Source organism: Saccostrea cucullata, unplaced genomic scaffold (genome assembly GCF_032062105.1).
Source record: "Saccostrea cucullata isolate Sc308-1 unplaced genomic scaffold, CSIRO_AGI_Scuc_v1 ctg91, whole genome shotgun sequence".
NCBI lineage: Eukaryota > Metazoa > Mollusca > Bivalvia > Ostreida > Ostreidae > Saccostrea > Saccostrea cuccullata.
Genome location: NW_026930680.1, coordinates 300,962 through 317,740, shown reverse-complemented (window position 1 = coordinate 317,740; position 16,779 = coordinate 300,962). Strand labels below are relative to the sequence as shown.

The 16,779-nt window shown below is 32.3% G+C and overlaps 1 protein-coding gene across 1 annotated transcript in view; it reads right to left on the bottom strand.

The window, feature by feature from the left end:
- The window catches only part of LOC134229592 (mucin-2-like), a 77,404-nt gene extending 67,157 nt beyond the window's left edge, over positions 1-10,247 (bottom strand). The window contains exon 1 of the mRNA XM_062711342.1: positions 10,182-10,247. The gene's annotated coding sequence lies outside the window, so the exon portion shown is untranslated. The remainder of the gene's footprint in view (positions 1-10,181) is intronic.
- Positions 10,248-16,779: the final 6,532 nt, after the last annotated feature.

Genomic DNA, 16,779 nt, shown 5'->3' with positions numbered 1-16,779 from the left:
TTCGGCCCCCAGCTGAAAATCAACATTTTAGAATGACATTCAGATATTTTTCACTGAAATTTATTTTGTAGACGAGATTATATTAGAAATATTTTCAATATATTTATCACATTTATATGCACTCACTAGCTGTTAATGACATGATGATTGATTGATTGATTGTATACTGTTTAACGTTCATCTCCAGAATATTTCACTGATATGGAGATGTCACCATTGCCGGTGAAGGGCTGCAAATGTAGGCCTATGCTCGGCACTTACGGCCTTTGAGCAGGAAGGGATCTTTATCGTGCCAAATCTGCTGTGACACGGGGCCTCGGTTTATACGGTCTCATCTGAAGGACCGCCCCATTTAGTCGTCTTTTACGACAAGCAAGGTGGTACTGAGGATCTATTCTAACCCGGATCCTCACGGGGCGTTAATGACATGAGAAATAATGCTATTTTTGCTATCTAACAAAAAAGCCAAAAATATGCCTTTTTTCTTGATGTTTTTTTTCTTATGGGAAACATAGAGCGCAGTGGAGAACAAACATAATTTTTCTGTCACTAATAAGTATTGGATAGATACATCTTTGGTAAAAATATAAAGCTTGTTCTAGGCTGCGCTCTATATTTTCTGCAAGGAAAACTGCTTGAAAATAAGCAGTTTTATACAAAAATGCTAAAACTGGCGGGAAAATGTGATTTTTATGATGTCATATTTCTAAAATAACGGCATTTTGATCAAAATAAAAATGACCAATAAAGGTCGCATATATAGCTGTATTAATTAAAGCTATATATAAAGAAAAATTAAGATATTCATTTTAAGGGGCCAATTGAGACACTTATCATATATTGCTCTCTGAAATGATGGAGAATCCTGGAAAGAAATGTCTCATTATGAGGAATATTAAAGTGAAATACCAATCTTTCAGAAGTTATAATGTAAGTCAAACATAGAGTAGGGGGCCAGAATGGTATTAAGGCTGGTTTTCAAAATTGTTTTTGTCCAGAAAGTGAGATACAAAAACCTTTAGTTAGCAATATTCATTCAAAAGATATAAAGAAGCTCAAAATGAGATAAAATCAAACGATCAGAAAGTAAAACTTTAGCCACTTAAAGAAAGTTCTTGTTGCAAGAAACATATGAGTAGTATATGAATGCCATATTTCTAAAACTCCAAGATTAACGTCAAACTCTAAAATAAATTGTGCCCAAAGAAAAAACCCTGACTCAGGAACTGGAAAATTCATTTTTTAAAAGAACTTCTTTGCTCAGTGTAACGATGCACATAACATATTTGCTTAATTCCTATGAGCAGAGATTTTCAAAAAATAAAACATTTTCAATTTCTTATCAATTAAAGCTCCGCCGTTATACAAGAACCTCTTATCTACGAGCAGGGAAATTCATCTTTCCTTATCATAACTATGTTTATGACCACTGAAGGACTTTTGGGGGGAAAAAACATTTTTCACTAAACAGAGTCCTCCCACTCCCTAACTCCTGAAAGTACCACAAGTAGGTACACAATGAAGAAATTACACAATTTTGGATGAGGCACCCATGTTCATCATAACCATGGATAGAGTTTATCTTGACAACAGTTTGACTTGATAACCAAGAGTAAAAAAGAAATAAAGCATATTTTCTTTTTATAATATTTGATAACCATGCCCTGTAATCAATCACAACACCATAATCTGTGCCCCAGCTTCCACCAAAGATTCCTGATTGCCTGAATAGGTAACGGAACAGCTCAACTAGCAGTGCTTACCAGCAACAAGGTTTCAGACTGAACATGAATGACACAAGTAAGCTTGCACTTTCTTTAGTTGACGAAGTTTTGGGTTGACAGTTTTCAAAGAACACATTATACTTGCTACTTATCATGCTTAACAATTAAACAGGTGTGCATGGCTTTAATATAAAGGCGGTTAATCCTTATGATTATTATACATTATTCACAGCAAGTTTAATCCTAAATTTCATTGTTCTGGAAAATTTTATCACTTGGGTGATTTTTTTTATTCATCTCATTTTACATAAAAACAACAAAATGCATTTTATTAAGTATTTAGTTACTGGAGAAATTTTAAGGTTGTACACATAAGGAACGTCACATTAATATATTGTTCTATGATTTAAAAAAGATCTTATATTTCTATCTAAGAAAAAAAAAATGCCTTGTTGACACAGATACTCATTTAACATATATTTAGCAGTACACTTGTAAATAAATCAGAAGAAAAACTATTTAAATACAACTAATGCGAATCAAAATGCCTTTGTACGACAATAAATGCGGATTAAATGTTAATTATATTTTACTTTTTTGGACATTTTACTTGAAAAAGACGTTAATGGTAATCTAACAACCAAGCTCTATGATAAACGTGATGTCTTTAACTTTTCTATCGTCAACTCCCCTTACTTATGCAGAAATATACCTTCATCGCCTGCATACGGATGTTACATATCTCAGTTGATTAGATACGCAAGAGCATATGATCTACATATATAAACAATTTCTAAAACGATGTACAGTTGTAAATTATTGAAAAACATGTTGATGAAACGAGAACATCAGCAATCTCGTTTAAAGTCATCATTTCGTAAGTTCTATAGTCGATACCATGACCTTGTCAGCAAATGCAACAATACAAAATAGGAGCACAGCAAACACGGACCCCCAAAAACATCAGAGGTGGGATCAGGTTCCATGGAGGAGTAAGCATCCCCTGCCGACCGGTCAAACCCGCCGTATGCTCCTTGTCATGATCGGGAAATAACGGACAAAATCGTCGTCAATTCAGTCTAGAAATAATGGACTAACAATTAGTGTGAAAAACGTTAGTAAGCATTATACTCAATGATAACTTGCATTTGCTGACAAGGTCATTGTATCGACCATATAACTTACGAAATAACTTTAAACAAGACAGCTGAAATTCTTTTTTCATCCAAATCCAATTTAATCTGGCACAATATACGCATACGTGTATGTAATACGCATAAAACAACTCCGCAAATAATTAGTTGCAGATGTGATGCAATGATATTTTCCCTCAAGATCATAGTACTGTAGAAAAAGAACAAACAAAGAGAAATCTGGGGACTTTTTATCATTGAAATCAAAATACAGTGTGCAGTGTATATGCTTTTACATTGTAGCTAAGAAATCTTGTTTAAACATGTTAAACGATAGATTTTATTAAATATACTTCATATTGGTAATTTGTGCTTATAAAATTTATATTCGATTGCAAATGTACAAGTTTTCTTTCTAAGAAAAGTAAAAAAAAAAAAACCTAGATATACTTTTGGCATTTTTCTCCTCCCTTATCATAATTGGGTCATATATATTCAGTACTGTGGATAACGTATATCACGAAGTTCCAATACCTTCTAATAAATATTTTTTCCGTGCATTGGTCTCATTTCGTATAGATGGCAGCAAATATAATATAAATATATTTATATATACATAGTGTATTTTAAATAAATGATAGCCATGTCATGAAGTAAAACATAACATCATAGACGTGTAATCTTAATGTCATAAAATTCCACAACCACTCTAGATTTTGTCGATCGGTTACGAAAGGGTCGAATCAATACTGCTTATCTGCCACGAGGTTTTGGACGGTACATGGATGCCACCCCGCAGCTAGCTGTTTGACTTAATTACATGACGAAATTTAGGTTTCTCATCTTTCACGGAACACATAATCCTTGTATCATGCTTAAGAAATAAACAGGTGTGCAATATTCTAATATCAAGTTAAAGTAACCCTAATGGTTCGTCACACATAATTTACAGCAAGTTTAATCCAAAATTTCATTGTTCTGTAAAATGTTATCACCAGGGTGGAAAACTTTTATAATTAATCATTTCATTTTAAACTCAAACCACAAAATGCATTTAATTAAGTGTTAAATTACAGGAGAAATTTTAAGGTACATGAAGTACACAACAGGAACGTCACATTATAATTTTATAATATAGTTTTTAAAATTCTTAAATTTCTATCTTCGACAAAATAATACCTTGTTCACACCAATGAATATTAAAATATTTAGCAATAATTAAAAGAGAAGAAAAATAAATCAAAACAAACTAATGTGAATCCAATTTCCTTTGCACGACAATGAATGCGGATTAAAAGTTCATTATTTTTTGACTTCTTTATAATAAGTACAAGCTATTATACACCATACCAAATCACTTTACCGAATTCATAGCAAATATACATTTTACACTATGACAACATTTCTTTTTCTTTTTATTCAGTAGAAAAAAGGGCAAAGTATTTCCATCTGATAAGATTAACCACATGTGGCTTAATTTTCCTAATACATGTACATGTAATTTTGTTACATGCATAATGCATGCGTCAAAATTTAATTCAAAATTAGTTTCGCTACGGGTTAACAGCGATTAAATACAAAGAAATGGATGTGCATTAAATTAACTCGACTTAACTAATTTGCATTAAATTTTCCTTGTGAATGCGTTTAAATTTAATTCGAATACATTGCATTTCAATTTCAAAATTAACTATCCGTTTAAACAAGGCAAGTAATATTATTAAGAAGCCCAACTTCATAATTGTTTATCACGAAGTTTAAAATTAAGCATGCGGGACCTGAGGTGTTTGAAATTACATTTGTCATTAGCATGAGCTTAAAAAATCGTTTTTACTGAGATTTTTAAAATGCTTGTGTAACTATGTAAAATTCGAACTATTTATGATTACTTTATCGTCCATAATACATTTTTTATATATTAAGTCATATTGTAATATAAGGATTAAACAACTATACGTTGCAAAACTATACGTAAATAAGATAAATTTTATAATCTTTTTTTAAAGAAAATGTTTGATTGAAATCTGAAATCGATTATTATAATCAAATTACGTTGTTTAAAGAAAAGAAAATTGTTCATGAATTTAAATTTCTTAGTTTTAACAAAATTTCAACAGTAAGAAAAAAAAACTTGATTGAATCCGGAAATGATATTATCATACATGTATATGACCTTGACCTATACCAACATTGTACATGCGGTACTTAGCGTTGACCACTTTATATAGGGTTCTGTTTAAAAGTCTATTAGGGACAACCCCTGACCAACAACAACTTGATCTTAGCTATTTATAGAATAAATCCCTATCCACAACTTGATCTTAGCTATTTTTAGCATACATGTATATCCGTGACCCACAACTTGATCGTAGCTACTTTTAAAATATATCTCTAACTAACAACACCGTGATCTTTATTAGCAATTTTTAGAATTTATATTCATGACCAACAACAACTTAACCTTAGCTTTTTAGAATATGTATATTTAGCACTTTAATTAAGGACTCCTGCTCCCAGTTACATGTATGACAATGAGCATAGTTATAGAGAACTGAAAATACTAAAATCTGTGTTTTAGCGCCACCCGTCAGGCCTCAGAGGACATATATAATTCATGTTTGTCATATGGCCTTCACTATTGTCGACTGCGTGGCGTTAACTAGAGTCGTGAAGTAAGGAGTTGATCTTTATGTCGCGGCTTCCAATCCCACTATGGGACGTGGAGACTGGTCCTTCGGATGAGTCCGTATAAACCGATGTCCCGTGTCGCAGTAGGTACTGGCACGAAAAAGATTCCTCACTGCTCAATGGCCCTAAGTGACGAGTATAGGACAAAATTTGAATCTCTCCACCGGTACGTGATGGCATCTCCACATGAGTGAAAAATTCTGTAGAGGGACGTTAAACAACACACAATCAATCAATGACACATTGATGTTTTTGTCAAATTGTGTTGAAAATGACTCAGCGGTTGAAATAAAAAGCATTAAAAGTTTACAAACGAAGCACGATGACCTACAAAATGGTAAGGCATAGGTTACTTGTGTCACTCAAGTGACCAAAGACAAATTAAATATGTTTTGAGATCAAGAACATTCAATTTGTGCTAGATATAGATTCTTCTTTTAACTTCATAAGAGGGCATATGACCTCACTAGCTGGTAAATTTTAAGGACTTTTGAATTTCTGGTTGGAAAGTATATAGAAAATTTAAGCACTAGGTTGGTAGTATTTGAGATGGGTGGGGTGACCTCTACAGTTTAGAAAACCTTACATCGATTTTCGAATTTGAGAAATTTATCCTTTTTCTTGTCAATGATTTTTTTCAAATAATAGCTTTATTTACTTGTCTGATTTTTATGCTGCCCCTCCCCAACCTTCAAAATTGACACTAAGTCTTTGAACGCATATCCATTCTATTTAGAATTTCTGCATGTGTTAAAAACTGTTGAAATGTTTTACAAGGGGTAAATGCTGTCTGATGAAATAAAATGTTTTATTCACAAAAAATTTGTTTCATTCCTGTGCTTGATCCTATGATTAAAAAATTTTATTGAACAGAGCAGGTAAACTGCATAATAACGTGGACCTTTAAATGTTACAGAAGAGGTATTGTGCCTCTAAATCTTATTCATGCCTCAAATATGTTCTTAAAATCTGATCAGTCTTATATATGAAAATAGATCGTAAATATATCATTTTAATTAACAAAAATACTAGAGACTGTTTTATTTACAGTCCTATGCATGACTATGGTATGTAAAAATATTATTTGAATTAATAAAAATACTATAGACTTATATTTTAAAATGCAAGCTAACTTTAAGACTCCTAATTTATACATAGCTCAAATGATTAAAATGTCCATTATTGAACAGGGCATGTAACTTTATGACTCGTAAGAAAATTTCTTTTGTAGAAATCGCGAGTCAGTGTAGATTATCAAAAAGGGGAGCATTATCAAAATCAGTGGGAGACCCAGTCAGTATATTACTTCCGTGTTCGAGTTAACAGATTAAGACAGCCAACTAATGTCCTATTTTTTAATATACTGGTACTTGTTTTTTTTATCAATTCTTGAGGTTTTTTAAAATTACTGACCTATCCTTTGAAAGGCGGTCGCAAACTGTTACGAAAAAAAATTCCTTTGGAATTTGCACAGACAGTACATTTAACGAGAAACCAGATAGCATTGATGAGACGTGAATCTAGTGAGGTCTTACAAAAGACACATTTGGAAAAATAATTGCGTAGCACAAGTATCAAATTTAAAAATATTCTATTTTAGTTGAAAATGAATGTGTGGTCGTTAAACAAAAATTATGCTTCAAAAACATTTTGTGATTGATATTAGACATGATACATGTTTCCCTGTCTTCTTGGTACAAGTACTATTAACAGTAACTGTTGTTCAAAATTTTACAAATAACGAATACAAAATTCACTTCAACTGAAAGGAGAATACAAGTCAAAAGGCACTCCAACCAATAGGAGAATACAAGTCTCAAATTAATTTAATAATTTTTAATCGATGTTTCTCTGCATAATTTTATTTGCAAGGTTAAAACTTTCTCACCTTTTAAAAACTTGTTTTTACAAATATTTTTCATAGTTTTTATATAAATGACATAGCAGTATTTCATTTCGATGTATTGATCACATTTTTAGACATGTTTGGGGCTTGCTTGTTGCCTGTTTGGTCGTATCAACTTTCATGGAAACAAGGATGTGTTTGTGAGGCACTTCACTCTGGAAGCAGCTTATAGCGAAGATTAAAGTTTCTCAAATGTAAGCCTAACTCGAAGGTCAAGATCAAAAGGTCAAAATGTTGGCATCAAGAGAAAGGTCTTTTTAGAAGGAATACACTGTGAAATACGAAAGCCCTTGTACTAATTGTTCAAACGGCATGGTCAAGGTGTAAGATTTTTTTTTCAAAGTTGATAAAACGCTAATGTAAAAATTAAAAAATATATATATCAATTGAAACGTATTGTCACAATAAATAAACACATGAAGTATGAAAGTCCTGGTTCCAACAATTCGAATGTTATGGTCATGATTAAAGTTTTTTTTGTTAAATTTGGTAATACTTAGCCATACTCTAAGGTTAGGATCAAGAGGTCAAATTTGGTGGCACCCAAAGAAAGGTTTGTCTCAAGGAATACACTTGTGAAATATAAAAGCTATTGTCCCATCCATTCAGAATTAATGGGTAAGTTTAAACTTTTTGCGGACAAACAGACAAAAAGAAAAACTGACGGTCAGGAGAAAAACTACCAGACAGGAGAAAATCTATATACTCCTGAAACTTCTATTACGGGGTCATAAAAAAGAGGCTTTGACATTTAGATATGATCATTTTTTTATGTAAATACTATTCGCTTACTTTCAATCAGTACTTAGCCTACTATAAATCATTTTTTATTCGCGAGAACATTATTTTCGCGTAATTACGCGAAACGTATACCTATTAGTATTCCTTAGGGTTATATAGAGCAATGACCATAATTTGTAAAAAAAAAAAAAAAAAAAAAAAAAAAAATTGTCTCGCTTAAGAAGAATTAATGCCTACTATTTTGTAGGACACTGCAAATGGTAAAATGAGGTTTTCATTCGATTCAACAATTTTCATCTTATAAATTGCTGTCTTAAGAAATTACTCATTCCTCGATTGGTTTGTTCCAAGTGAAAATTCTTAAGTGCTATTCAGAAAGAAAATTGGATCGGTAAAATTTACTGTTATATAAACCGCTTCACCTTAAATAGCCACATTTTTTCTCCATTTTAAGAATTAAATGGCAATTCGTGCGTCCAAAGAAAATCGTGATGAAGGAAACGTGCACTATTGTGTTACAGAACTGCGCAGTAGCTGAATAACCACAGCCATTGTTCATTGAAAAGCTAGCCATTTTAGAATTTTCCTATTTCGAAAGAACAGTTACTCTCTGATGGATGTACCCAAAACACTGAAATCGGATATATAATGACGTGTTGCTTAAAAAACAGATTTGTATAACAGAAATGTTATATGATGCTGAAAGGATCATTTGAACAAGTTTCTTTGTGTCAATTGCATCCTCATTTTTTAACATGAACGAAATACATGTACGACTCGTATGGCTGAAATATTGCAGTCTCGACATGAAGCAACAATATACAATCGATTAATTATCAAACATCGTTATAAATCAGGGGGTAAATATATATAAAACAGGAAAATATTTCATTTTTTCGATTATTTTGATATTTGCATTTTGTCTTTGGTTTGTAAGTTTGTGATAAATTTGAAAGTGATAAACGCGTACAAGCAAATAGTATTATTGTCTTCTAAGATAATAATAAATCTTCTTTCCATTATATATTTTTTATTTAAATGATTATATCTTCATGAAAATAATTGTGTATTTAGCTGTTTTTAATAATTTCAATTACGGGGATCTGTATACATTGATACTAACGATGAATTTATGATGATAGCAAAATTTAAATTCAAGAATTCGAATGAAGGCAATCCTCGTTTAAAAATTGATCAATTAATTTCCATAACATTCGCACCATAAAAACATACAAAGTTAAATTGGCCATAGAATTTTACAGTTTGTATGCAGTTTTATCTTGATTTTCTAGACTATGTATTGCGTCGTTTACTTGCTGACATTTAAAAGTTGAAAAATCACTCCTAAATTACTTAAAGATGTTGCTTTATTTGCAGTTTAACATTGTGTTGGATTCCTCAATAATAAAGGCCATTGATTCTATATATAAAAGTGTATTTAAAAAATTCAAGGGTTGTTTTTCTGCTAAAAGGGATTAAAAATTAACCATAAAACAATTTGAAGCAAATAGTGTACAAATTTTGAACAAGCAACAAATTCAAGGAACCTTTATAAAACGAAACCTAAACGAATTGATATCAGGAGCTAGCTAACTCATATATTATGCAAATCTCTTAAAAATGAAAATTTTAAATTAGGTTATAAAAGAATAAAAAAAACAATCTTATGTGTATTTTGTTTTTTCTATGTTAATCGAAAGTTCCAAATTGAATGTGTTTTTAGTTGAGAAATGGCAAACTTGGTCTGTGAGTGAAGAAAATCAATATAATTTTTTATGTGCCTTAATTTATTATACATGTACTAAAATTCTATCAAGTTATTGAAAAAAATATATATATTTGTTCTTTAAAAAAACTTTTGCTTCTATTTGTAAAACTTTTCTTACCCTTTTTAAATTTGAAACATTCTTGTTAAGAAAATCAATGTAAAGAAAAACTTTGGGGACAAAGACTTTTTTGATTAGTAATATAAGAAATAATCCAAAATACCTGTTTCTCTGCTTATCCACGCCTTTAAAACAGCACATGTGCAACAGGAAGGGGATTTTGAAATTGTCTAACTAAAAAAAAAACGTACACTGTGTAGTGCATTTAAAAAAGGTGTGTTCAACGATTTATGCGAGGTTTTTTCTTATCAGAAGGACCAAAATTCTCAATCTTAATCACAGTTAAACTCTTGATAATTTTAAAATGAAATGCCTACGATTTAACACAAATTTTAAAATTATTAAACAATAATTTTTAAAGGTTAAAATAAATATGTATATATTTTTTCACACACAATGTGCAAGAAATGGCGATTAGGTGGATCAACGAAATATGCATGCTTCTTATACATTTTAATATAAGCGAAGAAGGTAAAATGAAGCCAATTAAAATTTCATATCTTTCATTTACCTTTCAATTAATAAACAAAATATATTACTGCTTCGACTTTTATTTTTTCATCAAAGAAATGATATCAAAACAATGGAGTTTTGTTTTAATCCCGATAAATTTCCGTGTATTATTTGAAATTGGCCTTGCGTAAACGATAAAGGTATCTGTACGTGAATTTCCTTGGAATATTTCCGCAATAGAATAAGAGAATTCACACGAGTTCAATAAAACTTATTCCAAATGTAAACATTCACGACTAAAAATGCACTTGGAGGAAATTAAAAAAAAATCATTGGAGAATATGAAAAGACAAACACTCAATCAATCAAATATATTTCAAGGCGGCATAAGTTTGATCATTATCCAGTTAGATTTTGATTAACCTTTGTTTTTAGAAAAACGTTCCAGGGGTGCTGTAGTACTTTATAACGAGAAGCTGAGAAGAAAATAATCCCAAACAATGTAAACACTTCCTTGACCCACTTTATTAGAAATAAAAAGTCAAACAACAGAAAACGCAGCAAAAAACTCAATGAGTACTGGTTTTATAGCCTTTTATTACCCGACAGGAAACAATTCTCTCGGGTCCAGAACACGATGCTAGTGTTACGAGTGTTCGGAACTTTAAAGCACCCTTTGTTAATAGCTGATTTGGACGAGGTAACAGTTCTATTAAGCGCACAATAATTCATTTATGCCTTTCATTATATATGTTTTGTTTTAAATCAAACCAGTTTATATTTGAAAAATGCATTTATATATGTCACTATATTCACTATCGCTTTATCGTGCTATCGCACCGTCGTTATAGCATTGTCGCACCATCGCATCATTGCCATCGCACTATTGCACCACAGCCACGTCACCGCACCATCGCTTCCTCGTTATCACGCCATCGCATTATATAACTATTATATAACTATTACGCCATCGACCTTTTATTCCATGCTCAATGGTGCGATAGTGAACTGCATGGCCCTATCCGGATTTCATAGATTTTCGTTTGGAATGTGTACATATTTATTTCGTTTTTTCATGTTAATATCTTATATATAGAAGCAATACTTACTGTCTAAGTTTCCGGATTATCTCCCCTGTTCCATGCATCAATGAAAGTGTAAGGTGGATGATAAAATTGTCCAATTTAATTTTTCTACATGTATTTTAATAATGCTATATAATTATGCTTGACTTTCTATCATGGCCCTTTCTTCCCAATAAAGTATGACTTACTTAATTTGTATCTACACTATGCGATAACCTTAACATTTCTCTTTCCACTGGTTCATAAGATGGTCCTTTCCCGCAAGGAGGGCATATTTTTTGTGTAAGAAACTTGAATTCTCTTTAACGTACTAGGATTCTTTATAAATATTTTGATTTAGATTGATTATAGAGAAGAAATAGATAACGTAAAACTGTTTGCCACACCCCGGTTTGTTAAGGCAGCACACGCCGGATCAGAAGTCGGTGAATTAACACTTTTTTATAACATGTAACACTAATAAATCTGAAAAAGTCATGGATAAAAGTTTTGCTTTCATTACGCGTTCTATGGACTTCAATGGGACTTAAACTACACGAAGCACTACGACGTCACCACGTGACGTCTATAATCAGAAAATATGCCTTAATGAAAAACTGAAAAGTTCAACACTACCCTGGGATATTTAATTTCAATTGGTAATAATAGTTATGTAAAAACATCTCTGTACCATGAAGGGTGCTGCTAGAATCTCTACTGTCCTATCACAGAAATAATTATTCAAAACTTTCGGACGAAACCTTTCCAAATTTTTTACATTTTTAAGCGGTTAGCTTCGCTAACCGCTTTATGGCATGTGTCCGATTTTTATCGACACCGGAAACTTCCATAAGGCGCTACCTATCGACAACAGAAACTTCAACAAAGCCTCTACCTAGTACCTATGATTTATTTCTAACACATATAACATATGTTAAATAAATTCAAGACTATCAAAACAACATAATCTTTCGGTTTTTTATTTTTTTTTCTGATTTTATTTGTCAATGAAATAAAGAGGTAGGGGCTCCATGTGCGAAAATCGGCCCCAAATTTTTCGAATTTTCAAAGCTAGTTAATAAAATCGACTTTACTTATATTTCACAGTTTACCATCATTGCATTCCACAAATAGCAAAAGTTCGGGAGATTGACTACTTAGGACGTCATATTTGTGACGTAAACCTGACGTAATTTGGCAAAAATCATCAAAATCTCATAATTTTTGCCATAAATTGATTAAAAAAAATACCTCCGCACACACCCACCAAAACAAAATTTCTTGTAAATGTTCATTATTAACAAATCTATCAACAATTGAAGTATCGTATTGGTGGAGGCCTGCGGAGCATGAAAAATCGATCGATGAACGAAAAGCTTACCTGTCATTCCAAGTAATCAATTATCATAATTTACATCAATATAATTTCCAATAGATATGATATTGTGTTTTTATATCACCGTACATATTTTAAAAACATGTTTTAATATATCTACTAATAAATGTAAGAAATTGTTATCAATTTAGGACATGGTAGCTGAAATATGCAGTGATTTTTGGTATAATAATTCCAAATCAGTCCGAATTTTGCTACACTCACGCAGTCATTTACCTTATATACCGCTGTACCTCGCATTACACATGCACACCTGTGTCAATCCAACCTTTATTTTTAAACAGAATGGTTTGTGAATATTACATGCAAAAATAAAAAGGCATAATGTATTAATTAAACTCTAGCTTCAACAATATCATTCATAATTTGCTACCCTTTTCGAAAATCAACTCGTATGAAAACGATGCATTGGACTTCCCATCGAAGTCGTGACGTTTTTGCCTAATCAGTTGTGAATTGTTGATGGATAAAACACAATGAATTAGGTTACGATAGAATGAACTTCCATGAACATTATCTGTTTGATAACACCTAAAAATATACTTAAACAATAAAATGCTTTCTTTGTTTGTTGTTACTGGAATGAACGGAAGCAGCTGTTGCAGAAAAAATACATAACCTGCGTAAGCGGGTTATTTAATTTTTTTCTGCAATAGCTGCGACCGTTCATTCCAGTAACAACAAACAAAGAAAGACGTTTTATTGTTTATATTTATATCTGTTTAAATTATCATTTTAAGTAGGATTAAAAATATTAATTATTGTGTTAATGATGCGAACGTCTTTGTACGTTTCATTGATGGAACGGCCACTGATCAAGAAATCTGTACAGGTGATATGCCTAATGTAGTTTATGCAGGGATGAACGCAATGGGTTTTCTTAAGAAATAAAGAAGAAAATATTCAGTGGATGTAAATATAAAGTTATGACTGCTATTGTACCCCACTCCCTACAGTTTGGTATTATCTATTTTCGAATCACGTGTACAAGACTGCAGCTGAATTAATTGCCCATTCTGCACACACAATTTATTTATATACAATGTTCTATACGTGTAATAAATTAATATTGGTTTCTTTAAATGCAGCTTAAAGGGTATGTAAGTAACGATTTTATAAAACAAAGCGAAAACTATTCCAAAGTCAAAACCGGGTTAATATCGGTCAGCGTCAGTCATGTAAATACCACCGCCCCCCCCCCCCCCCTTCTTTCTAATGCGCCGATTTGTCGAAGATATCTTGTTCTATTATATGAATATGATTTTTTTTGTCAACTGGGACAACTGGCTTTCATATATTAAATATACTGAATTCTGCATCTTAATAAGTATTATATAACATTCACAGTTAAAATAAAAAAGATGATTCGAAATAAAATGAATGTCCCTGTAAATATTTGATCCACACACCACATTACAATTCTGCGTGTAATTTGTCTTTCATAAAAAAAAACTTAAGTAAACAGCGCAACAATTGAACACAATTAAAACTAGTGCTAATTGTAACGGGAACCGTTACAGATGTTCCCCAAACGCTCCCCAACTCCTTTTTGGTGCCATATTCCCTGTAAGCTTCATTAAATAAGACAAACTCTGTGCATTTTTGACTTTAACAACGTTTTCTCAGCAGGATACCAATTATATTCAAATTTTAGCATTGCACCCGTGCGCATGTGAATGCATGTGCGTTATGATCATATCATCTTGTCTACACTATCTACATATCTTAATATACAATATATTAAAGCATTCAGTCCAAAAAGTATGAAAAATCAATCTTTCAAACGTATTTTTCATTTCACTCGTTTCAAATGCACGCACGTGCGTGCACGTGCATGATGACCATACCTTCTTGTAGGAGTCCCTTATATCTATCTATATTCTAAATCCCATCCTGTTTGGTTGAAAAACAAGGGAGTTATAGCCATTTCAAGTTTAAGCCAATCAGATTGCAGCACACATGCATGCGCGTGATTTCATGATTTTTTTCTACATCATATTGTAGTATATCCTAATGCATGACTATCTTTTAAATTTCAAAGCATTTTGTCAAAAAACAAAGGAGATATAGCCATTTAAAGTTTCAGCCAATCAGATTGCAGCACGCGGGCATGCGCATGCTTTCATGAAAATTCTTATATATCACGCTGTAGATCTTCATAATGTAGGTCTATGTTCAAAATTTCAAAGGACTGTGACAAGAAACAAGAGAGATATTGAGACTTTAGTTTCAGCCAATCAGAGCGAAGTGCACGTGCATGCGCGTGAGATCTTACTTTTTTGACCATGTCATTTTGTCTATCCTTCTAATATATACTTATAATATGAATTTCAAAGCATTTCATCAATAATTTAAATAGTTACGTCTGTATCAATTATATTGGACATTTCTCGTGTTGCACGTGCGAGCTCTTGCAAGCACATGTGCATGCACATGCTTTCATGATAAATCTTATATTACAGGCTGTAGATCTCCCTAATGTATGACTATGTTCAAAATTTCAAATGATTTTATCAAAAAACAAAAAAGATATTGAGACTTTAGTTTCAGCCAATCAAAGCGAAGTGCACGTGCATGCGCGTGCGATCTTGCTATTTTGACCATGTCATCTTGTGCACACTACTAATATATCCTTACATTATGTTTCAAAACATTTCGTCACAAAATAGAAAAGTTACGGTTATATCCATTATATATTGGTCATTTTAAGATTTGCACGTGCGCGCTCTTGCAAGCACGTGCGCGCAAAATAACCTTGATTCCGCAAATCTACATAACATGCCTACTTACCCTAAAAAGTTTCACCTAAGTCGGATGTGTAGTTTACAAAATCACTCGCGGAAAAGATTTTCCCAGGAAGAAAAATAATAATAATAATAATAAGAATAATAATAATAAGAAACAGAGTAAAAACAATATGTTCCCCAACTTCGTTTGGGGAACATAACAAAATGATAGTAAATCAGCATGTGCTTTTCTGTTTATAAAAAAGAAATTTAAAAAAGTAATTTTAGCGGAAATAAATTGGATGCCGTGGAACCCTCCTCGAAAACAGATAAACCTCTATGCGAAATGACTATGAAAAGTCAATCATTGAATGTGGTATAAGTGATTGTTGATTGAATGTTGTTTACATTAACCATTTGGAAATAGTTTATACTTAAAATAAAAGATAACAATGAAATTTCAACTCACTTGTACATTACATGATATTACGAAAGCCCAGTGAGCTCATTTTCGTAGGTAAAAAAAATAAAATTTTCGCGTTATAACGCGAAACTTTCGCGAATAAACGCGTTACTTTCGCGTAATAACGCGAAATTTTCGCGTTAAAACGCGAAACTTTCGCGAATAAACGTGTGACTTTCGCGTCATAACGCGAAACTTTCGCGTCATAACGCGAAACTTTCGCGAATAAACGCGAAACTTTCGCGTTATAATGAGCATAACCAAGGTTATGTAGGGCTGTGTAAAATATTGTGAAACAGCCGAGGGGTAGTTTGGTCCGCCACCCCCCCCCCCCCCCCCCCGGAATTTGTAGAGTTAGCAAATTCATATACTAAACCAAATAAAAGAGACTTTGAACACCTCCACATCCACCCCCCCCCCCCGGCACCCCCCCCCCCCCCTTTGGAAAACGTGGAACCCTCCTCGAAAACAGATAAACCTCTATGTGAAATGACTATGAAAAGTCAGTCATTGAATGTGGTATAAGTCATTGTTGATTGAATGTTGTTTAACGTACAATTCGAGAATTTTCACTTATATGGAGACGCCACCACTTGTTG